The 25,149-nt window shown below is 51.5% G+C and overlaps 2 long non-coding RNA genes across 2 annotated transcripts in view; both read left to right on the top strand.

Moving 5' to 3' along the window:
* Nucleotides 1–25,149, top strand: part of LOC144141251 (uncharacterized) — a 171,564-nt gene that overhangs the window by 29,361 nt on the left and 117,054 nt on the right. The window lies entirely within an intron of this gene.
* Nucleotides 1–25,149, top strand: part of LOC144141252 (uncharacterized) — a 56,146-nt gene that overhangs the window by 7,047 nt on the left and 23,950 nt on the right. The gene's annotated exons all lie outside the window — the stretch shown is intronic.

Genomic DNA, 25,149 nt, shown 5'->3' with positions numbered 1-25,149 from the left:
GCGCAGTTTCCTTGGCTTAGCTTCTTATTTCCGGCGTTTCATACGAAACTTCAATTCGCTTGCTTCGCCCCTCCACAAAATTTTCGCATGTGGCACCCCTTACACATGGTCTGATGACTGCGAAGCAGCGTTTGAAAATCTAAAGCACGCTCTCACTTCTGCGCTGGTGCTCTACCAATATGACCAAACGGCGGCGACTGTACTACACACAGACGCCAGTGGGCATGGCCTCGGTGCCGTGCTGTTGCAGCGAAACGCATCTTCAGTAGAAAACGTTGTGGCCTACGTAAGTCGTCCCCTGACACCTGCCGAACGAAATTATACAATCACGGAACGAGAGGGTCTTTCAGTTGTCTGGGAAGTACAAAAATTTCGCCCATACCTGTACGGACGTCATTTTATGGTGGTTACTGACCACCTTGCTTTATGTTGGCTGTCGTCGCTCAAGAACTTGAACGGACGGCTTGGCAACTGGGTCTTGCGCCTGCAAGAGTATGATTTCACTCTGACCTACAAATCTGGCAAAAAGCATATGGATTCGGACGCCATTTCGCGTTGCCCTGTCTAGACACAAAGTGAATCATCAGCTCCTGCGGCTCAAGTAAGTCACCCTGTCAATGGCGCCTTTTGGCGTCGTGAAGCTCGAATGTCCCAAAGACTTCGTTGCACTCCAGCGGGCAGACCATTATTGTCGGAAAGTAATGGATGAACTGAACGGTTTGGCAGAGCCGTCGAACAGCCGCTTACCTCGTCAGCTGCAGAAGTTCCGTCTCTTTATGGTATCCTGCATCGTTATAATTACGACCCTATCAGTGACAAGTGGGTTCCCGTCGTTCCGCGTGCTCTTCAACAGTAGATACTGCGCATTTTTTACGACTACGCTACGGCCGGACATTTAGGCGTTCACAAGACCTACCACCGAATCCAAAGTCGTTTCTTCTGGCCTGGGCTTTCTACCAGTATTTCCAAATATGTCGCTTCCTGCGTGCCCTTCCAGCACCGTAAACGGCCAACCACAGCACCTGCCGGACCACTGCAACCACTACCTTGTCCGTCAGCACCATTCGATGTTGTGGGCATCGACTTATACGGCCCTTTGCCCGTTATCCCAGCTGGTCATCGGTGGGTAGTAACTGCGGTTGACCACCTTACCCGCTATGCTAAAACCGCCCCTCTCCGAGCCGGTTGCGCCGTAGAGGTCGCCCATTTTTTCTTACACAGCCTATTTTTGCGCCACGGGCCAACACGCGCTCTTCTAAGCGACCGTGGGAAGACGTTTCTGTCAGCAGTCCTCGAGGAAGTTCTTCGTGCCGCAAATAGCGTACATAAAACGACCTCGATTTATAACAAACGGGTTGACTGAGCGCTTTCATCGGACACTTTCTGATATGCTTTCTGCCTATATCCGTCCAGATCACACCAATTGGGACACTATTCGGCCTATTGTGACATACGCGTATAATTCTGCAGTTCAACGCACCACTGGTTTTTCACCGTATAATCTTGTGTATGAGCGCCCACCACCTTCTGTTCTCGATTCAACTTTCTTTTTTGCACCTGTTGACTGCATGGCAAATGTCCCCGCACAATTCTTTGCCAGATTCAAGTACTGCCGCCAATTGGCCTGGGCGAATACTGAAGCCAGTCAGCATCTCCACATGTCTCACTACGATGAGACTCACCGCAGTGTCTCTTTTCACCCAGGGGACCAAGTTTTGCTTTGGACACCCGTACGCCAACCTGGTGTGTCAGAAAAGCTACTTTCGCGAATCCTGGGTCCTTATACCGTCCTTCAGCAAACGTCGCTGGTGAATAATCGCGTGGGTCCGAATAACGCTATCACCGATCGTCGCTGCCGCGGGACTGAAATTGTTCACGTTTCTCTGTTGAAGCCATACGTTCATCGTTCCGACACGCCCTAGCGAGCGCCCAGGTGACCGCTTTGTCTGAATGGGGAGGATAAGTGAGCGAGGCTGTAGAGGTTATATTTTAGCATGTGGACAATCGCCCTTTCCTGGGTGTGCACCTATTATCATCGCATCATGTTCATCTCAGCGGCGACAGTGTCTGTGACCGCATGAAGACAGTCTTTCGCCTGGCGACTCCCGGAGGCTCTGAATATATATATATATATATATATATATATATATATATATATATATATATATATATATATATATATATATATATATATATATATATATATATATATATATATATATATATATATATATATATATATATATATATATATATATATATATATATATAGGCAAAGTCACGGGGAAGCGCAGACCGTTTATTCCGGCTTCGCGAAAGGAACAACCCGCAGAGACGCCGACGAAGATGACGGTCGCACGAGGCACGGGATATCAGGTTGGCAGCCGGTGGCGCGTGAATGAAGATGATGCTGATGATGGGAGTGTTTCTAGATGCTATGAATGGGGAGAATGACCACTGTAGCGATCGGTATGAAAACATCGCTCACAATATATATATATATAAATATATATATATATGTATGTATATATATATATATATATATATATCTATATATATACATTGAAAGGCGGTTTAATGGCTAACAAGCAGTAAAAGCGAGAGGCGGGAAGCAGCGCAGTCTGTTCCAGGTGAACCGGATAGGGGATCGCTGATCTGACCACAAGGACGCACAGAGATGATGCCAGCTTGATTCTTCCGGCACATACCCGAATAGGGATTGGACGATCGAGGTCCGTTAGTCCTTTCACTTCTCTTCATTACAATCACCCTCCGCCGAAGAGAGAGCCACCCTGCCGACCTACGGTGAGTGCAGCACAAGGGGATCGTAATAGAGCTTTAGGCGAGAGACGTGAACAGTTTCGCGGTCGCGACGGCGAAGGTCTTCCGTTGGCTTCAGTGGTTCTACAATGTAGTTAATGGGGGAGGAAGAATCGATGACACGGTAGGGTCCATGATATTTAGAAAGGAGCTTTGAGGAGAGACCACGAGTGGCAGACGGTATCCACAGCCAAACGAGATCGCCAGCACTGTAAGAAGTCGATGAGTGCTTCTGGTCATGACGGTGCTTCTGTTGAGCTTGGTCGTTCGATGTAAACGAACGTGCGAGCAGGCGGCACTCTTCTGCATGGCGCGTTGCGTCAGAAAGGAGATGGCATTCGGACGGATCAGGGCTGTAGGGAAGGATGGTATCCATTGTACACGATGGCTCCCGTCCGTATAACAAAAAGAAAGGTGAAAAACCTGTAGTGGTCTGCACGGCCGTGTTGTAAGCGAACGTTACGAACGGTAGCACGGAGTCCCAGTTCGAATGGTCGGGCGCGACATACTTTGCGATCATGTCCCCAAGCGTGCGGTTGAATCTTTCTGCCAGTCCATTGGTTTGGGGATGGTAGGCGGATGTGGTGCGGTGCACAATTTTGCATTCTGCGAGGAGCGCTTCGATGGCCTGAGAGAGGAATACACGCCCCCTATCGCTTAGGAGTTCCCGTGGTGCACCGTGGCGTAGGACGAGGGAGTGCAGAATGAATGCACCAACCTCACGTGCCGTGGAAGCGGGAAGCGCTGCTGTTTCGGCATAGCGGGTTAGGTAATCTACTGCCACAATTATCCACCGGTTACCAGAAGAAGAGTATGGCAGTGGGCCGTAAAGATCAATGCCAACGCGCTCATATGGACGAACGGGGCACGGCAGGGGCTGCAGCGGGCCGGCTGGCTTGGGGACAGGCGACTTACGTCGTTGACAATCAGTACAGGCACGAACAAATCTTCGCACAAAGCTGTACATACCACGCCAGTAGTATCTTTGACGAAGTCGGGTATAGGTCTTCAAGAGTCCCGCGTGAGCACTCTGCGGATCATTGTGGTAAGCGGCACACACCTCCACGCGGAGATTCCGTGGAACCACAAGGAGCCACTTGCGGCCGTCCGGCATGTAGTTGCGGCGGTAGAGGAGGTTGTCGCGAATGGCAAAGTGAGCAGCCTGGCGACGCAGGGCCCTAGGCTGAGGAAGGGTCGACGGTGAAGACAGGAAGTTGACGATAGTAGCGATCCATGGATCTTCTTTCTGCTGGGAAGCCATGTCTGAGAGAGTCAGCGACGACAAGGTAGAGTCCGTTGTGCTGAGGTGTGCCGTATCAGCGGACACTGGAGAGCGAGAGAGGGCGTCGGCGTCAGAATGCTTGCGGCCGGATCGATACATAACACGAATGTCGAATTCTTGTAGACGGAGGGCCCAACGAGCAAGTCGTCCCATGGGGTCTTTGAGAGACGACAGCCAGCACAATGCGTGGTGGTCGGTGACAACTGCAAAGGGGCGGCCATAAATATAGGGGCGGAATTTGGTGAGCGCCCACACTATGGCCAAGCATTCCTTTTCGGTCACGGAATAATTTCGCTCGGCCTTGGTGAGAGTTCGACTTGCATACGCTACAACGTATTCGTCGTAGTTGGGCTTCCGTTGGGCAAGCACTGCACCGAGACCGACGCCACTGGCGTCAGTGTGCACCTCCGTAGGAGCGGCTGGGTCGTAATGCCGGAGGATAGGTGGTGAGATTAACAGGCGTCGCAAGGAAGAAAATGCTTCATCACAATCCGGGGACCACGCAGAAAGAGCGTTATCACCGTTCAGCAGTCTTGTTAGGGGGGAAACGATGGGAGCGAAATTTCTGACGAAGCGTCGGAAATAGGAACAGAGCCCGATGAAGCTCCGGAGGGTTTTCAAGGAAGTCGGCTTCGGAAAGTTGGCGACAGCACGTAGCTTATCGGGATCAGGCGACACACCATCTTTTGAAACAACGTGGCCTAGAATAGTCAACTTGCGCGCACCAAAACGACACTTCTTTAAGTTTAGTTGGAGGCCGGCAGCGGTGAGACACGCCAGGATCTGGTGGGGACGAGTTAGGTGTGTGTCAAAATCGGGAGAGAATACGACGACGTCATCTAAGTAACAAAGGCATATATGCCACTTGAGACCACGCAAGATGTTATCCATCATTCTCTCGAATGTGGGAGGTGCGTTACATAAGCCAAATGGCATGACGTTAAATTCATATAAACCGTCCGGGGTAACAAATGCGGTCTTGGGGCGGTCCGATTCCGCAACCGGCACTTGCCAGTAGCCCGAGCGCAAATCAAGGGACGAGAAGAATTCTGCACCGTGTAAACAATCGAGAGCGTCGTCGATGCGAGGGAGCGGATAAACGTCCTTGCGGGTAATTTTGTTTAGGCGGCGGTAGTCAACACAGAAGCGCAAAGACCCATCCTTTTTTGTCACGAGGACCACGGGCAACGACCATGGGCTTTGGGACGGCCGAATGACGCCGCGCTGTAGCATGTCATCCACGTGCTCACTAATAACACCACGTTCCGGCCCCGACACACGGTAGGGTCGTTGTCGCAAGGGAGCATGATCGCCTGTGTCGATGTGATGGGTGACTGTTGACGTTTTACCCAACGGAGCTTGTGCACAGTCAAAGGAAGAACGGAACTTGTTAAGAAGGGCGAGAAGCTGCGTGCGCTGTGTGGGATCCAAATCGGCGTCCAGGGACTGCTTGAACACGTCGGCGGACAGTGAAGCGTCGGTAGAAATGGACGAGTCCAGGGCAGTGAGCGAAAGCGCAGCGGGATCATCGCAAACGTCGAAGCGGCTGATGGAGCGCATAGCTTCAACATGGCCAATTGACTCTCCATGGAGCAGGCTGACAGAACAGTGGGTTTGATTGGAGATAAACATTCTCGTACGCCCACCTTGCACTGTAAGAACGGCGAATGGGAGTGGCAACTCCTTCCGGCGAACAAAAAGGTCGCCTGGTGTGAATAGGACAGGTCCATCGGGTACGGGCGCACTAGCAAGGTCAACCATTACGGAACTTAGCGGCGGGATATCGACGTCTTCGTTCACGGTAATCTTCCATTCACCAAACAAATGCTCAGACAGCGGCGGATCGTTCTGGGAAATAAGTTCAATCTCAGCCTTGGCACAGTCAATTACTGCGTTATGGCTTGACAAGAAGTCCCATCCAAGAATAACGTCATGGGAACATGAAGACAAAACAACGAATTCGATGGTGTAGACAGTGTCTTGGATCACTACTCGAGCAGTGCATGCAGCCAGTGGTGACACATGTTCAGCACTTGCAGTTCGAAGCGAAAGTCCCGACAGTGGCGTCATAACCTTTTTCAGATAGCGGCATAGTTTCACACTCATAACAAAAATCGCGGCACCAGTATCGACAAGAGCAAGAATAGGAACTCCTTCAACAACTACGTCGACGACATTTTTCGGAGATATACGAGGACTTTGACATTTTGCTACGTACGCAGTTCGTGCCTCCAGAACTGCGGGAATTAGTTTCCCGCGTCATGAGGCGCTGACTGACGACGCATAGGAGAGATGGAGCGGCGACGAGGAGAAGGCGATCGGTGACTCGCGAACGTCTGATGGTCGGATTGAAAGGATGGTGACGGCGGTCCCGCAGGTGCGCGACGGGGAGCTTGGCGGGAAACATACACTGGGCTATGAGATGCTTCAACCTGCTGCATTGCACGGCGACAGTAACGTGCTACATGTCTTGGGAGACGACAGGAAAAGCATATAGGTCGGTTGTCCTGAGTGCGCCACGGATTCCTCTGCTCTACAGCCAATGGCGCGGGACGGCGGAACTGGGAGACTGGCTGAGGAGTAAACGTCACAGGCGCTGGTATGTAGGGTCCAAACGAGGGGACAAAGGAGTGGACAAGTGGCGGGGCAGCCCTTGCCGCGCATTCGGCGTACGTCCACGGAGCGGTCACTGGCGGTGCTATGGTAGCCATGGTTGGAACAGTCACCGGGGCAGCGGGTGTAGTTGACTGGTGTGCAGGTGATAGGGCTTCGGCGACCTGCTCCCTGACGGTGCGCTGAACAGCTTGAGGCAAACTTGGTGCAGGCTGCTCTACAAAAGGTACCAGCTAAAGTTGCCGAGCGACCTCTTCCCGGACGAAGTCCTTAATCCTCATCTCAAGCGATGCTTGTTTAGAACTGAAGGATAAACTTGACAGCTCTGCGCCCGTGCCGAGCGACTGTCAAACAAAACTCCTCTGCCGCCGCAGCTCATCATAGCTTTGGCAGAGCTTAATTATCTCAGCCACGGTCTTTGGGTCTTTGGACATCAACATCTGAAACGCGTCGTCTTCAATACCTTTCAGTATGTGCCGAATCTTTTCTTGCTCAGACATATCCATGTTGATACGCCTGCAGAGATCCACAACGTCTTCGATATAACTTGTGAAACTCTCGCCGGGCTGCTGCGCGCGTACGCGAAGACAGTGTTCAGCGTGCAGTTTCCGCACCTCTGGCCTGTCGAACGCCTCTGCGAAGAGGGTTTTGAATTCGCCCCACGTTTTGATGGTCCTGCCGTTGTTCCGAAACCAGACCTCAGCCACTTCCCTAAGGTAATACTCGACATTGCTCAGCTTAGCTTTGTCATCCCACTTGTTGTAGACGCTCACTCGCTCGAATGTGGACAACCAATCCTCGGCATCATAATTACCTTCGCCGGTGAAAAAGGGCGGGTCACGCTGACAGATGGTGCCGGCACAGATGACCGTTGGCACCGGCGATGGTGGCTGTTGGCCTACGTCGACGGGGTTGACGGGCATTGGTACGGTGCGGTTGCGAAGCTCCAGGTTGGTTCACCTCGTACCCAGCTCCTCCACCACTTGAAAGGCGGTTTAATGGCTAACAAGCAGTAAAAGCGGGAGGCGGGAAGCAGCGCAGTCTGTTCCAGGTGAACCGGATAGGGGATCGCTGATCTGACCACAAGGACGCACAGAGATGATGCCAGCTTGATTCTTCCGGCACATACCCGAAGAGGGATTGGACGATCGAGGTCCGTTAGTCCTTTTACTTCTCTTCATTACAATATATATATATTTATATATATTTATACATATATATAAGACAGAAATAACGGTTGACAGTGAAGAAAACCTCGGAAACAAAGGGGAGGATGTGGTAGGTAACTGAAACACATAAAGAATTTGGAAAGAAAGAAAGAAAACGGAGACAAAATGCCAAATTCTTTATCTGTTTCAATTACCTACCACATCCTCCCCTCTGTTTCCGAGGTTTTCTCGACTGTCAACCCTTATTACTGTCTTATTTCAACGCGCCCCTTATTTTCTATTCTGATTCGCTATATGCATAGCAAGGGCCTCTGTTCTGGCAGTCTTGGTGCCATAGGGAGCTTAAGAGGGTTCAACGCTGGTTGACCACTCTCGACAAGTCGTAGACACTCGAGTCACGGACCGGGGGTTAAAAAGAAGGTCGCCTTCACCCCGAGAAGTCGGAGTGGCGCTGGCTACCACCCCCAAGCACAGGAAAAAATTACATTGACATAAATACCGCAGAAAGAGGAGGGGAAAAATAGCCCCGCTGGTAGCGTAGTGGTTATCGCACCAGTACGGTATTCTGGAGGTCTTGGGTTCGGATCCCACCAGGTGGGCAGTTTTTCTCCACCTTCTTTCTTTCTTTCTTTGCAAATTATTTATCTGTTTCAGTTACCTAGCACATCCTTGCCTTTGTTTCCGAGGTTTTCTTGTCTGTCAACCCTTATTTCTGTCTCATTTCAACGAGCCCCTCATTTCCTATTCTGATTCGCTATATTGTCACGTAGCCAAGGACGAAGCAGTTGTTTGGAAAAGAAACAAGTTTATTGGAGCGAACTTGTGCTCCCCTAACAACTGAAAAGAATACAGAGGCGGCGAAGCAGCGGTCAACAAAGTGACGTACGTGCGTCGGCGAGCGTCGCAGAATCGAATGCCCCGGCGTCTGCTCTGCAGGCTTTTTATCTTTCGGCGCGCGTGGTTCTGGAACCGCCGATTCGCATCGAGAACATTGTAGATGCAAGAAGATTATTCCGGGATGTTCACGTTAGATCGGAATGCTCTCCCTATCTGAACAGATAACACATGCGGCTCAGAAAGAAAGAATGGAACACGCGCTTCCCTTGGCACGGAGATAACACAGACCGGCGCAGCCGGGCGGTAAAAGCAAAACACAAATAAACAAACCCAATGCATGGTTCGCGGCATTACCCCCCCTCTAAGAGTGCATCGACCCGATGCTAACATAAGCGACAGTCCGAAAACGAAAATAAAAGTTCGTCATCGTTCGTAGAAAGGTTTTAAGCGAACCACGTGGATGACTTCGGGCCGCGTACGTCGTCGTGATGTGCCGGAGTCACCATCGGGGATCACTTCGTAGGTAAGTTGGCCAACACGTCGCAGAATCTGGTAGGGTCCGAAATACCGTCGCAGAAGTTTCTCGCTCAGTCCGCGTCGTCGGATGGGAGTCCAAACCCACACACGATCCCCTGGTTGGTACTCGGCGTCTCGGCGTCGGAGGTTGTAGCGGCCGGCATCCACCAGCTGCTGGTCCCTTATACGAACTCGAGCGAGCTGGCGGGCCTCCTCCGCACGTTGAAGGTATCCTTGGACGTCGGCGTTGAGGTCGTCGTCTTGTACATGCGGAAGCATGGCGTCGAGCATCGTAGTCGGTCGTCTTCCGTAGACAAGCTCGAACGGTGTCATCTGCGTAGTTTCCTGCGTCGCTGTATTGTACGCAAACGTGACATACGGGAGGACTTCGTCCCAAGTCTTATGTTCAACGTCGACGTACATGGACAGCATATCCGCAATTGTCTTGTTCAGACGTTCTGTTAGTCCGTTCGTTTGGGGGTGGTACGCCGTCGTTCTTCGGTGATCCGTGTTGCTGTAGCGTAAGATTCCTTGCATCAGCTCCGCGGTAAAGGCCGTTCCGCGGTCCGTGATTAGGACTTCAGGGGCTCCATGTCGCAGCACAACTTGGTTTATAAAGAACTTGGCGACCTCTTGTGCAGTCCCCCGCGGAAGAGCGGCAGTCTCTGCGTAGCGCGTCATGTAGTCTGTCGCTACGACAATCCACTTGTTCTCCGATCGTGACGTCGGGAACGGGCCTAGAAGGTCCATTCCAATTTGTTGAAAGGGCCTCCGCGGGACGGCGATCGGTTGTAGAAGTCCGGCGCGTCTTGTCGGCGGCATTTTTCGTCGCTGGCAGTCCCGGCAACTCCGAACGTAGTGGGTGACGTCGGATGTAAGGCGGGGCCAGAAGTACTTCGCCTTAATTTTTGCAATAGTGCGAGCTGTGCCGAGATGTCCGGAAGACGGGTCGTCGTGGGACGCTTCCAAAATTTCGTCACGAAGGTCTGCGGGGATGACAAGTAGATAATTCGTTCTTGTTCCGGGGCTGAAATTCTTCTTCACGAGGACGGAGTTTCTGAGGCTGAATGCTGGTAAGTTACGCTTGAACGCTCTAGGCACGGCGACGTTTCGTCCTTCGAGGTAGTCGATCATTACTCGCAAGTCGGGGTCGGCACGCTGCTGGGCGGCTAGGTCGCTCTCCGTAACGACCCCGAAGAACGCACTGTCTTCATCGGAGTCTTGTGGTGGTGGGTCGACAGGGGCGCGGGACAGGCAGTCGGCGTCGGAGTGTTTCCTGCCGGATTTGTAGACGATTGTAATGTCGAACTCTTGCAGGCGCAAACTCCACCGCCCAAGACGGCCAGAGGGGTCCTTCAAATTGGCGAGCCAACACAGCGCATGGTGGTCTGTTACAACCTTGAATGGTCTGCCATACACGTATGGGCGAAATTTTGAAATGGCCCATATAATAGCCAGGCACTCTTTTTCGGAGGCAGAGTAGTTTTTCTCCTCCTTCGACAGACCACGGCTGGCATAGGCGATTACGTTTTCGCACCCGCTTTGTTTTTGGACAAGGACGGCACCCAGGCCTATATCACTGGAGTCCGTGTGTATTTCCGTTTCGGCGTTGTCGTCGAAATGAGCGAGCACGGGCGGGCTTTGCAGGTGTTTTTGCAGCTCGCAGAATGCCTTTTCTTGGTCGTCTTCCCAGCTGAAAGCGGTGCTATCTTTCGTCAAGCGCGTGAGCGGCTCTGCAATGCGTGCGAAGTTTGCGACGAAGCGCCGGTAGTATGCGCACAGTCCAAGAAATCTGCGCACGCCCTTCTTATCTTTCGGCCTTGGGAAGTTCGCTATGGCTGAAGTTTTCGCCGGGTCAGGCAGGACTCCCGCGGCGTTGACGACATGGCCCAAAAACTTCAGTTCCTCGTACGCGAAGCGGCACTTTTCAGGCTTCAGCGTTAACCCCGACGTACGGATGGCCTCGAGTACTGACTGCAACCTTGCGAGGTGTTCGTCGAAAGTCCGGGAGAATACCACAACGTCGTCGAGGTATACGAGGCAGGTGTGCCACTTCAGGCCAGCTAGCACAGTGTCCATGACTCTTTGGAACGTTGCTGGTGCCGTGCATAGCCCGAACGGCATTACCTTGAACTCGTATAGGCCGTCCGGGGTAATGAATGCAGTCTTCTCTCGATCTCTCTCGTCCACTTCAATTTGCCAGTAGCCGGTCTTCAGGTCCATCGATGAGAAGTACCTCGCATGGCAGAGGTGGTCGAGGGCGTCGTCGATTCGTGGCAGGGGGTACACGTCCTTTTTGGTGATCTTGTTCAATCGCCGGTAGTCAACGCAGAACCTCAGTGTGCCGTCTTTTTTCTTCACGAGTACGACCGGCGCAGCCCACGGACTTTTCGATGGCGGTATAATGTCGTCGTTGAGCATGTCGTCGACTTGAGTCCGGATGGCTTCGCGCTCGTGGGAAGAGACGCGGTACGGTGACTGTCGGGTAGGTCGGGCTCCATCCTCGGTTATTATCCGGTGCTTCGCCAGAGGTGTTTGACGTAACTTTGAGTTCGACGAAAAACACTCGCTGTAGCGACGCAGCAAAGCCAATAACTTGTTCCTTTCTACTTGCGGTAGCGCCGGATTCACGTCGAAGGGGTGCGGAAGCTTGAAGGTATCGTCGGGTGCGCGTTCAAAGTCGGCGACTGCTATCACGTCACTTGCTTGTTGCGTTTCTTCGACGAACGCAATTGCAGCGCCCTTGTTTAAATGCTGGTACTCCTCGGTGAAATTGGTGACCAAAACGTGGGATTTGCGCTGCTTAAACCGCGCAATGCCTCTTGCGACAGACACACCGCGGTCAAGAAGCAACCTTCGGTCACTCTCCACGATAGCGTCGACGACGGGAGCAGCACCTTCAAAGTAGACGGTGATCATCAAGCTTGCGCGGGGTGGCAGGGTGACGTGATCATCGGCGATCCTTACAGCTGCACGGTGTTCGGGGTTCGATTCCGGCGTCATGGAGTGGTCGGAGGAAAAAGTTATCGACTTCGTCTGGAGATCGATTATTGCGCCGTTGTCTGTCAAAAAGTCCATTCCAAGAATTACGTCGCGGGAGCAGTTAGGCAGAATGACGAACGCCGCACGGTAGGTTGTGCCGTCTATGGTGACGCGCGATGTGCACGTTCCACTTGGCGTCACGAGGTGGCCTCCTGCTGTGCGTATGTGCGGACCGTCCCATCTGGTCATAACTTTCTTCAATTTAGACGCAAATGGTCCGCTCATTACCGAATAGTCAGCTCCCGTGTCTACGAGGGCGACTACGTCAAAGCCGTCGATTGACACCTTGACGTCAGATGCAGTCTTCCTCGAGTTCCGGGTTCGTCGGGGCGTCGTATCTCTGCTTGTACGTGTTGACGGTCGGGCAGTGTGCATCGTCGTTGTCGTCGTCTTCTCAACGGACGTCTCGGTCAGGTCGGGTACGCGTCGCGCCGTGTAGCTGTCGTCGTGTTCGGGAGTCTCGTTAGGGCTAGGTCGGGTCGTCGGGTTGAGGGCATGTCGTGAATCACTGTCTTCGGCGCGTCCTTGCGTCGTTGGAGGGTTTCCGGTTTTTCGCCGTAGAGCAACTTCACCTCCAGAAGTTGCTGCTTTTAGTTTCCCCAGCGTGGGCTGGGGGACCTTCCACGGGCGAAGTCAGCGTTGCTACGGCGGTTCGGCGATTGGTATGGGTAGGGCGACGGCGAACGGTTGAAACGCGCTGGGCCACGGCTGGTTTCAGATAGATACTCGTCGATCTCACGTGGTCGTTGGCCAGGGAGAGGGCGAGGTGCGTCGACGGAGAAACCACGCAGTCCGAGTCTCTTGTATGGGCAGCGACGGTAAATGTGGTCGGCCTCTCCGCAGTGGTAGCACAGAGGACGGTTATCGGGAGTTCGCCATACGTCCGTCTTCCTCGGCGTCTGGTTTCGGGCTACCGGGGGTCGGGCGGGTGACAGTGGGCGGCGGTACGGCGGGGCCTCTTGACGGCGTGTTGGAGCAGGGCGGGGTCGACGAACAGCCGCGGAGTATGTCATAGCTCGTGGCTCTCGGGGTACCTCGGATGGCGTAGAAGTTCCCAACGCTTGTTGCACTTCTTCTCTAATCACGTCGGTGAGGGAAGCGACTTGGGGCTGCGGCGGCGTTGGGAGAAGTTTTCGCAGCTCCTCTCTCACTATTGCGCGGATAGTCTCGCGTAGGCTGTCGGCCGGGATCCGCGTGCTGCCAAAGTCGTTCTCATTGGCCGCGCCAACAAAGTTGCGGTCATACTGCTTAGCACGCATTTCGAGGGCTTTTTCAATGGTGCTGGCTTCGGTCACGAATTCGGCGACGGTTTTGGGCGGATTTCGGACAAGTCCAGCAAACAGTTCCTCCTTCACTCCGCGCATTAAGAAGCGCAACTTCTTTTCTTCCGTCATTTCGGGGTCCGCATGGCGAAAAAGCTGCTTCATCTCCTCAACGAAGATCACGACACCTTCGTTGGGGTGTTGCGTGCGTGTTTCCAACAAAAGGGCGGCTCTTTCTTTCCGCACGACGGTAGTGAAGGTCTTAGTGAACTCGCTTTTGAACTGAGCCCAGTTTGTCAAGGAGCTCTCGTGGTTCTCGAACCAAGTGCGAGCCGAATCTTCCAAGTAAAAGAAAACGTGCCGGAACGTTTCTGCGTCGTCCCACCTGTTGAATTTCCGGACGCGCTCTAGTTTCTCCAACCATTCTTCTGGGTCTTCTGCGGGGGCTCCTCGGAATGATGGTGGTTCCCGTGGCTGCTGCAGAACGACAGGAGGATTGGCTTGGTTGAGCATGGTGCTGGTTGCGACGTTTTTCTTCTTCGTCTTCTCCGGTAGTAGACCGAACTCGGGTGGTACATCTTGCACGCGGAGGCTGGCTCTTGTTGGACTGGCTTGGCGGCTTCCAGAGGTTGTAGTGGGCATGAAGGGTGCGTACCCAGCACCTCCACCAGATGTCACGTAGCCAAGGACGAAGCAGTTGTTTGGAAAAGAAACAAGTTTATTGGAGCGAACTTGTGCTCCCCTAACAACTGAAAAGAATACAGAGGCGGCGAAGCAGCGGTGAACAAAGTGACGTACGTGCGTCGGCGAGCGTCGCAGAATCGAATGCCCCGGCGTCTGCTCTGCAGGCTTTTTATCTTTCGGCGCGCGTGGTTCTGGAACCGCCGATTCGCATCGAGAACATTGTAGATGCAAGAAGATTATTCCGGGATGTTCACGTTAGATCGGAATGCTCTCCCTATCTGAACAGATAACACATGCGGCTCAGAAAGAAAGAATGGAACACGGGCTTCCCTTGGCACGGAGATAACACAGACTGGCGCAGCCGGGCGGTAAAAGCAAAACACAAATAAACAAACCCAATGCATGGTTCGCGGCAATATGCATAGCGAGGGCCTCTGTTCTGGCAGTCTTGGTGCCATAGGGAGCTTAAGAGGGTTCAACGCTGGTTGACCGCTCTCGACAAGTCGTAGACACTCGAGTCACGGCCCGGGGGTTAAAAAGGAGGTCCCCTTCACCCCGAGAAGTCGGAGTGGCGCTGGCTACCACCCCCGAGCACAGGAAAAAATTACATTGACATAAATACCCCAGAAAGTGAATGGGAAAAATAGCCCTGCTGTTAGCGTAGTGGTTATCGCACCAGACCGGTATCTGGAAGTAGTGGGTTAGGATCCCACCCGGGGGGCATTTTTTCTCCACATTCTTTTCGACTCAAAAAATTCTTCATCTCTTTCTATGACCCACCACAACCTCCCCTTTGCTTTCCGAGGTTTTCTTGACTGCCAACCCTTATTTTCTGTCTTATTTCACGGAGCCCCTCATTTCCCATTTTCTGATTCGCTATATATATTTAGATATACAAATATATATATATGTGTGTCAAAACTTGGGAGCACACACTTGGAAAACACTGAACAAGGGTTTTATTGTTCCCAACAGTTGCGAAAGGAGAACCTTTCTTCTGCAGGGGTTATTTTAGAGGGGGTTCTAAAATAACCCCTCAAGAAAAAAGGTTCTCCTTTCGCAACTGTTGGGAACAATAAAACCCTTGTTCAGTGTTTTCCAAGTGTGTGCTCCCAAGTTTTGACATAATACCACGGTAGTCCGGAACTTCTTACCTGATATATATATATATATATATATATATATATATATATATATATATATATATATATATATATATATATATATATCCGATAGAGAAGTCACATTGAAAAACATACCAATATTTATTCTAACGTTTCGATAGGGAGGTCAGTCTTTTTCAACAATACAAATAGTGCAGATCAGTTGAGTTTAAATACATTACAGTTGTCGGTCGGGCAAGAAGATGCATCAAGCAAAACGTAGGCTAATAGTGACCCACAAGCATACCAAGCCCCAGCACAATGGGGGAAAAACAGGCGTTGTTTTGGTGCCGGGGAACAGAGGAGAAAGGGGGCGTAATCAAGACAGGCGAGGGTATAGTATAAGGGGAAAGGGTTTCATGGCACTGAAGTTACAACGAACGTGAAGCACTAATCAGGGGATCGTTTCCAGCTCGTTTTTTGACCTCCTTCTGGCGACTGCTGCCTGGTATGGCAACCTGCCGGTATTTTTGGAAAACATGCTGCTACATGTTGGTATCAGAGCAGGGGATTTTTAAAAATACAGAACTATGCAAAGAATCCGAAAAAATTGGCCCAGAGATAGTTACGGACGTCTAGTGCAAGCGTTAACAAGAAAAGGAAAAGGAAGAATTAGGAGGAGGAGGAATAACATTTATTTTTTATGGGAAAGGGAAGGGAGTGATGGCCTCAGTCCAGGCCGCCTTCAGGCCCCCCAGCAGCCCTCGCCCGGGAGATCAGGTACTCCTGATCCTCGAGCTGGAAGCTGGTCAGCCTGTGCTCCCACTGCTCCAATGTAGGTGATGGAATTGGGTTGGGATGTTTGGCGCACTCCCGTACGAGGTGATAGGTGGTGTTTGGTGTATTGCATGTTGTGCAGTTTTAGGGAAAAGCAGTTGGTGAAATATGATGCAAAATTGCCATATTGTAGTAAGTCTGTGTTTGGAATCTGCGCCAGATTCGAGAGGCTTGTGTATTGAGTGATGGGTGAGGAGGAGGGTAAAGGAGGCGCTCCCGGCGATAATGATATAAGATGTCCGTGTATGTTTTGGGGACTGACTGGCTGGGCGAGGCGATTGGAGGTGTGTCGTCGGCCTCCCTTGGGAATGCCCGGTGTAAAATGTCGCGGGCAGCGGCGTGGGCCGCCTCATTCCCTGGGAGGGAGGCATGACCAGGCATCCAAACAGTGTGAATGGTCGGGAGAGTTTTGGCGTGTTTTAGTAGTGTGACCGCATGCAGAGATATTCGTCCTGATAGGTAACGCCGGCACACCTGTTGAGAGTCAGTAATGACTGTAATAACTTGCTTTTTGCTGGATGTGGCCGCTAGGGTGATGGCTGTCTCTTATGCGACATCGGTGTCGGTTGTTCGGACTGTTGCAGCTGAGATAGATGTCCCTTCGGAAACCACGACCACTGCAATGTGGGCCTGGCGGTGGGGATTTCTTGCGACGTCTGTATAATATACATCCGGGTTGTCGGTGAATTTATTGCTTAAGTATCTTATTCTCGCCTGTCTCCTCCCTTTGTTGTATTCCGGGTGCATGTGTCTTGGAATGGGGGCTACTTTGATGTTGGTTCGTATGTTTAATGGGATCCGGGTAGGCGCGTTAGATGGTGCAGGGATGGGGTAGCCCAGTTTGTCCAGAACCACCCGGCCCGTTGGAGTTAGAGCTAGTGGATTTAGTTGGCTTGCTCGCTGCGCTTCCATAATTTCGCTCAAGGTGTTATGGAGTCCAAGCTTGAGTAGGTTGTCTGTAGGTGTAAAAGCTGGAAGTCCCAGGTTCAGCTTATACGATTTCCGAATTAGGGCATCTATTTTAGAGTGTTCCTTGGGGCGAAGTTGGACGTATGGGGTGCCGTAGGCGATGCGGCTGGTCAGAAGTGCCTGGACGATGCAGCAGGTGTCCTGTTCCTTAAGACCGCTCTGCTGGGTGCAGATCCGTCGGATTAAGTGCATCAACTGCATGACCGTGGTGTTAAGTTGTGGTAGTAAGTTGGTACCGGAGCCGTCCGCATGAAATGGCACTCCCAAAGTGCGAAGTGATGTGACTTGAGGTACCGGGCTGGACGCGATGCTGACGGTTGGGTCGGGCGTTGGGTTGGCTGGTCTACTTCGTGTGCGTGCCCGAAGGACCAGTAAAGCTGACTTGGTAGGGGCGAAAGCAAGGCCCCGTCTTTCCAAGTACTCCGTCACGCAGTCTATGGCCTGTTGAAGCCTGTCCTGCTGTTCTCCAGCTGATCCTGTGTTCGTCCAGATTGTAAGATCATCGGCGTAAAAGGCGTGATGTAGTTCGAGGATCTCTGAAAGCTGGGAAGGCAGTTGATGCAGGGCAATATTAAATAGTAAGGGAGAAATAACGGAGCCTTGAGGCGTGCCCTTCGATGGTGTTGAGAATGTGCCCGTTTGTATTTGACCCAGTCGAATTTTAGCGGTACGGCCTGACAGGAACGCTCGTACAAAGTTGTACGTCGCTTCTCCGCAGTTGGTGTCTCGGAGTCCTTGGAGGATCGCTTCGTTGGTGACGTTGTCGAAGGCGCCTTGAACGTCTAAAGCCAGGATGGTACTGGGGGTGGTTTTGCTGAGGTTGTCTATAATTTGCTCTTTCAGCTGCAGCAATACGTCCTGGGTAGACAGCTGGGCGCGAAAACCGAACATTGTGTGAGGGTAGAGGTTGTTATCGTCAAGATGTTCTGTCAGTCTACGGTTCACCAGGTGCCAGGATGGACTCCAGCGATGGACTCCAGCGAAAGTGCCAGGATGGACTCCAGCGTGTCTTCGTTCAGGTTTCGTAGAAGTTCATTGGTAATTCTGTCCTTGCCTGGCGTGGTGTTACTGGTCAGACGCGCAAGTGCCCCCTGTAGCTCTTGCATTCTAAAAGGGGCGTCCATGCATGCGTTCGGTTCGCCTTGGTACGGAGGGTGATTTTGTTGCCGCTGTTCTGTGCCGAATAGTTTGTTTTGTATTGTTCGCAATATTTGGTCCCGTGGGTTTGTGTGGTTATGCACCAGGCGTTGGATCTGCTGTTGCGTCGTGGTCTTGGATGGTTTTGAGCCCAGTAGATGTCGTAGTATTTTCCGCGTTCTTTTAGTGCTCAACGTGCCACTTAATTCACTACAAAACGTTCTCCAATTTTGCTTTTGCAGTGTTAGGGCATACTCTGCTGCCTCTTTGGTAATTCGAGCTATTTTTAGTTTTAGTTTTCGGTTGGTTTTTCTGGTTTTCCAGCGTTTCATTAGTCCTCTGCGTGCAGCCCATAGATGGTCGAGGTGAGTGTCAATAACCGGTGTTTGAGTAGTAAAACTCACAGTTTTGGTGTGGCGTTGTATCACTTCCTCTATCTTTGCTGTCCAAAGTTCAAGATTTTCTTCTACAGGTGGTAAATCAGTCAAATCTTGCCGAACCGTGGGCCAGTCTGTGAGCTTGGCTTGTCCTAGGCCGCGGCGTAGGGTGCCGTGAGCCAGTGTCAGGGTGACGATATAGTGGTCGCTCCCAAGATTGTCCGGTAGCCGTTGCCAATCAAATTCGGTGACATGTCGTACAAATGTAAGATCTGGAATGGTGTCCCTTGACACACTTGTTCCCAGTCTCGTAGGATAGGTAAGGTCGTTGCAAAGCACAAGCTGGAAATTTCGTGTTGCTTGCAGCAACGCCGTTTCCTTCTTAGTTGCCTGTGGGTAGCCCCAGGAGTGATGAGGTGCGTTGAAATCCCCGAGGAACACTAAGGGGTTTGGGCCTGCCTTCTTGATTGCCTCCGCCAGAAGTGGGTTGATTACCGTAAGGGGTTGGTTCGGTGGGCTGTATATGTTAAGGATGAATAGACTCCGCTGGCCAGGCTTCACCGGAATGATTTCTATGAAGGTATGAGCGATGGGTGAGGCGATTAAATGCTCTTGTGCCGTCAAATCTTTATTAACTAACACCGCCGTTCTGTGACTGCGATCACTCGAGTACGTTTCATACCCACGCAAGGTAGGTTGTGGCGTATCCGTTTCCTGAAGAACGAGAATTTCTGGAGGCGATGCCTGGATGTAGTTTTCTAATTGGGCTTTTTTACTTCAGAATGACCGGCAGTTCCATTGGTAGATTTTTATTTCATTTAATTTGCCCGCCATTCATCAGGAGTAAATTATGATGACGGTGGAGAGTCGCTAGCGTACTGCATCATCGGAGACTGCTGGGAGCCATCTTGGCGTAGCTTTTTGTGGGGTTTTTCAATGGTGGTCTCCAACTGGGTAATCCGAGATTCTAGCGACGGGAGTAATATTTCTTGAGGTGACCGGTTTTCTAATGCTGACAGCCGCGACGCGATTTGGTTGATGAGACCGAGCATATTTTCAGTAGTTTCAGAAATTAGCTTGTTGAGGACCTCGGTGGACTCTGTTATGAGGCTCACAACTTTTGGCAGCACCTTTTCTTCCATGAATTTCTTTGCCGGCTCTGGGACGGTTGGTGGGCTAGGTTGGCGCTGTATGGAGGTTTCCAACGCCTCTATCCTCTTTTGAAAGTCGGCGTTTTGTTGTTTAATCTTGTTGAGTAGTTGTGTGAGTTCGGATGCCGGTTGTGTGTGTGGTGGTTGTGCGTCGGGCGTTATGACTGGGAGAGGGGGAAACTCTGGAGCAGCGGGAGCATTAGAAACTATAGCTGACCAGCTTACCTTCTGCACTGTTGTTCCTTGAGCAGCGGTGTGACGGGTTGTCGAAGCTTTTGGGATCGTTGGGGTTAACCTCTTAGGGCAGTTCTTCCCAGCGGTGGAGTGGGCCAGGTTACACAGTTTGCATGTTGGTGTACACTGATGGTCACTGGCTGGGTTGTTTAGTCACAGTCAATGCACTTTGGTCGGTCCGGGTTTGGGCACACGTCTTGTCGGTGGCCGAGTTCTCCGCACAAGCGACACACTTGCACAGAACGTCGGAATTGGCGACATTGGTACAGAAGGCTTCCCACTTTAACGTAAAATGGGACGTGCGGACCTTGAAAAGTCAGTAGGGCCGAGGTGGTTCGACCCATGAGGCGTGCGTGCAGGAGCAAAGGCTTCTTGGCTTGCAGCATATCCTGTAGCGTCTCAGTGTTCACTTCCAGATCAAGGCCGTTGATGACTCCCCTGCTTGTGTACGGTGGTGGCTTCATGTACGGTCGGACTTCGTAGTCCGCTACTCCAAGCCTGAGGGACTGGATTGCGCTTAGCGTGATGGCTTGTTCAGGATCCGGGGTGCAAGCAACAATTAGGTTGTTGGGGCTTTGTACTTGGACGACTACGTTATCGTAGAAGTCTTGCTGTGGAATTTGGCTCGCCGCGGCAATGCTGTGAGAAATAGCTCTCGGTGTCCACGCTGAAACGTTCAGTCCCGTTCTCGGGCGGTACACGATCGTGTATTGATCTTTCGGTAGCCGAGGCGGTGGGTTTCGAGATGCTGTGGTCTTCGCAGTAGCGTTAGCTTGCCTGTTCGTTGATTGCGACGCAGTTGACTTCTTGCGAAGCACAGGGATCCAGGGATTGTCAGGTGGGCGCGTGCGCCAGCTCAGCGGATCTATGTCCATGTCGGCGCAAACAGGCGGTGAGCTTGAAGCACGTGCACTGACCTGGTTGTCTGGAACGCAAGCTCGAGCTGAGCTCGAGCTCGCGCCGCCGGGGCTCGTAGCCAGCCCTACAAAGTAGGCCCAGCTCGGTTGGTGAGGCCTCGGATCTTCTGATGGTAGTCTCTAGATGAATTCTGGAAGTAGCCAGATAATTTTGGTGTCCACAGAGAGCTCGTGACTTCCGCTAGCCGATACTAATTAGATTTTGGCTGGATAAACTCGAGGTTCGCTGATTGAGCGACATAAACGGCAGCCGAAACAGAGCTGTACTGCTCGTGTCAGCCCCCTGGTGGCGACCAAGGAAGAGTGGGGCGGTTTTTTTTATCCAGAGGGGTGCGGGAACTGCAGCGGGGTAATGCGTGGAGGAAAGTGGTTCAAAGAATGCCCTAAACACTACATGTTTTAGATAAAGTGAAGCACAAAAACGTTTTTCTATGTAAAACGTGACAGCCGTCCCCGAGGTGGACGCAGAAAGGGTATTCCATGCATTGCAAGGACAATACAAGGCAAAGTACCGCTCATTCATTCTAGATCACATAAATACCGAAAAATAAAAAGACGTAGGGCTAAATACACCAACAAAGTATCGTCAAAGAAAAGAAAACAGAGTGAAGCTCTGCGTTGGTTAGAAAGTCAGACTCCAATGTGCCGATGAAAATATTAGCATAGTTGTGTCCTGTTTTTGTTCCCATTGAGGTCCCGTCGATTTGCACGTAGTGCTTATTGTCGAACTCAAAGTTTTAAACTCCATGATAAGCTTTAGAAGCCCGCCGAGAGTTTCACCATCAATTGAATTTTCCTGGGAGGCATCATCATAAGCATTGTTGACAAATCGGCAGCCACCCGAGTCTCAAATTTCAAACATCAGTTGAATTTTCCAAAGTATTTATCCTCTGCAGTTGTCCTTGGAGACTCGCACTGCAAGCACCTGCATCAACACTTCGACCCAGAGTGGAAAGAAAGGGGAGCGTTGATCTCACAACCCGGTGAAAAAATCGACGACGTCTGCGCCCTGCTGGACTTGCTCTCAAAGCCAACAACCCCCGTCGTGCTACATGTCAGCACCAACGATATGGCACAGTCCTCAGCGGGACAGGCGTTCGGCTGCTATCGCAACCTTTTTGATGTTATCGCAAAAAACTTCCCCAGCATCTGGAGGGTACATGCCAAACTAATCCTGCCCTGCTCCATAAATAGCCGCCTGGGCGGAACGAACAGTCTTTTGTCAAGAAATTCAACAGGGAGCATGCCCTGTTCAACCGCCTTTTTCGCCGGCATTGCCGGCAAACGAGAGGCCTCTTCTTCCTCGACCACGGCTACTCGTGGCTCGCACCGGCTCTGGTGCTAGCAGCTGATGGCCTCCACCCAAGTTTTGAGGGTGTGGCGTTCTTGACGAGCCACCTTTTCTAGCCCCACGTCGAGGATACGCACGCGCAGACGACACGTGGCAGCAAAACGCGGCGGGCCAGACAGCGGTTGAACCAGTCCCGACCCTCCCTCCACCAGCACCGGCCTCCCCAGCGGCAGCACCGCAGGCTTCATCCCAGGCTTCATCAGAGCCACGCTACAACTTGCGAAGGACATTATCGGCCGTCATGAATCAAAACCAAAACAACTGACTAGAATCATCTTACTCTTGTGGTCAGAACAGACCAACTTTGTCAGAAATGCTTTGAAGGCACAAAAAATGGTCGAAAAGCGAGTGCAATATCAGTGCCATGTAAGTACCCTCATTTTGTATTGCAGATGTGACGTAGTTCCGAAAGGGCTGCACATTTACGTTAAAGCACCCATCTCCGAGGCTGCTTTAATGTAAGGCTAGCTGGTCGCTATGCATATAAGAACCACCCAAACAACTTTTGAATATTTTAATTGACCACTATACTCACAACTAGAGCACATTCTCAGTGAGGAACGAATACTTGATGACCACGTAGACTTGACGCCCCAAGATATCAACCTTTTAAACTGTTTGCAAAAAACTAGGAGCACCAACTAATGCTCACAAAAGAGAAAAAAGCTCCTTCGGGACGGCATACTTCCCATGTCGAGAAGATAGACGACTTTTTTTTCCTTCCCATGCTAGCCTAAAAAATGTTCCCGAAATGAACACCTCACCGGTCAAAGAATCCCATAGAATAAATCTTTGCGACCCCCCCCCCTTACTGATGACAAAAAACGCGTGCTGTCAAGAGGCTTGCGTTTTTGCCCTACAACCGGCCGACTGGACGAATTCAAATTTTACAAGGATCCAGAGAACTTCTCCCGAACGCTTAGGCTCAGCGAATACTACAATGCCAAATCTTAAGACCCTAAAATGAACACTAGGCTGCCATCACTACGCCATTGGACTCCTCCCACAAAAAAAGACAAACACTTAGACATTTACATCAAGGCGGTACAACGTGACATTCTCTCTTAATGTAAAAATCGATCACGGCATCGCAAAGATATCCCACAGAAAGAGGAAAATGCAATAAAATGTTTAGGCGTGAGCCCTGACAGGACAATCAAACCCACCGAGAACGCTTGCACAATTGTTATGAAAAAGCTGCACTACATCACTAAGGCAGAAAGACAGCTCAGTGTCTTTCTATAAACCAACCTATGCCGATAAGACTCCCCAATTAAACAACAAGGCAAGCCAGGAACAGAGGGCGCTCGTCAAGGACAACAAAAACCCGCACGGGGCACCTTGAGCAATCTTGGTGACGGTGTTGGCGACCCCGCGGACCCCGAGCCCCCAAACATAGGCTAGATCCATCCGTGGCGATGCGTTTTAAGGTGAAGGGCAGAAACCTCAAACGGTGGCCGTCGGAGCCAAGGTCAAGCTCCAGCGGATGAGCTCCCTGTCTTTTGACCAGGCAGGGAGCTGCGGGACGTCTTCAGCTGTCAGGGTAAGGCGTACGAAGAAAGTATCCCTGTGCCCCGCTATTACACGGTAGCCAAACCTCACGCAGCACTCCTCTTCGCAGCTTTGTCTGCTTCTCCTTCTTCTTCTTCAGCGGTTCTCCTACGGGAAGATGACGATGTTGGTTGGACGCGAAGCTATCTCGTTATGGATTGTTTGGTTGGCCAATCCCTAGGGGCATCATGCCACAATCATTATCAGACGCGCTGCGGACGCCGGCCAAGGGACGCACGACAACCCCCGACTATAATGCATTTCTCCATAAAAAATGCCCGCCGCGTGGGATCCAATCCCACGACCCCCAGAATACCGGTTCTTCACCTATACTTCTTCATCTGTTCTTCTTCAAAAATTCTTCATCTGTTTCTATGACCCAGCCCAACCTCCCCTTTGCTTTCCGAGCTTTTCTTGATTGCCAACCCTTATTTTCTGTCCGATTTCACCGAACCCCTCATTTCCAATTTATGATTCGCTACATGCTTAACCAGGGCCTCGGTTCCGGCAGTCTTGGTGCCAAGGGTAGCTAAGAGGGTTCAACGCTGGTCGACTGCTCTCGACATGTCGTAGACTCTCGAGTCACGGCCCGGGGGTTAAAACGAAAGTCCCTTTCACCCCGAGTAGTCCGTGTGGCGATGGCTACCAACCCCAAGTGCGGGAAACAAAAATACCTTAACATAAATACCCGAGAAAGTGCGAGCTGGGGAAACAGCCCCGCCTGTAGCGTAGTGGTTTTCGCATCAGACCGGTATTCTGGAGGTCGTGGCTTCGGATCTCACCCGGCGGGCATTTTTTCACCACTTTCTTTCTGACTTACAAAAGTCTTCATCTGTTTCTATGACCCACCACAACCTTCCCTTTGCTTTCCCAGGTTTTCTTGACGGCCAACCCTTATTTACTGTCTAATTTCACCGACCCCTTCATTTCCCATTTCTGATTCGATACATGCTAAACGAGGGCCTCTGTTCTGGCAGTGTTGGTGCCAAGAGTAGCTTAAGAGGGTTCAACGCTGATCGACCGCTCTCGACATGTCGTAGACTCTCGAGTCACGGCCCGGTGGTTAAAACGAAGGTCCCCTTCACCCCGACTAGTCCGACTGGCGCTGGCTACCACCCGCAAGTGCAGGAAACAAAACTACTTTAACATAAATACCCGAGAAAGTGCTGGAGAAACAGCCCCGCCGGTAGCGTAATGGTTATAGCACCAGACCGGTATTCTGGAGGTGGTGGGTTGGGATCCCACCCGGCGGGCATTTCTTCGCCACTTTCTTTCTGATCCAAAATATTCTTGATCG

Source organism: Haemaphysalis longicornis, unplaced genomic scaffold (genome assembly GCF_048455015.1).
Source record: "Haemaphysalis longicornis isolate Haplotype H1 unplaced genomic scaffold, Haemaphysalis longicornis Haplotype H1 scaffold_6, whole genome shotgun sequence".
In the NCBI taxonomy this organism is placed as follows: Eukaryota; Metazoa; Arthropoda; class Arachnida; order Ixodida; family Ixodidae; genus Haemaphysalis; species Haemaphysalis longicornis.
The sequence above is the reverse complement of the archived record's forward strand: the minus strand, read 5'-3'. Positions and strand labels throughout refer to the sequence as shown.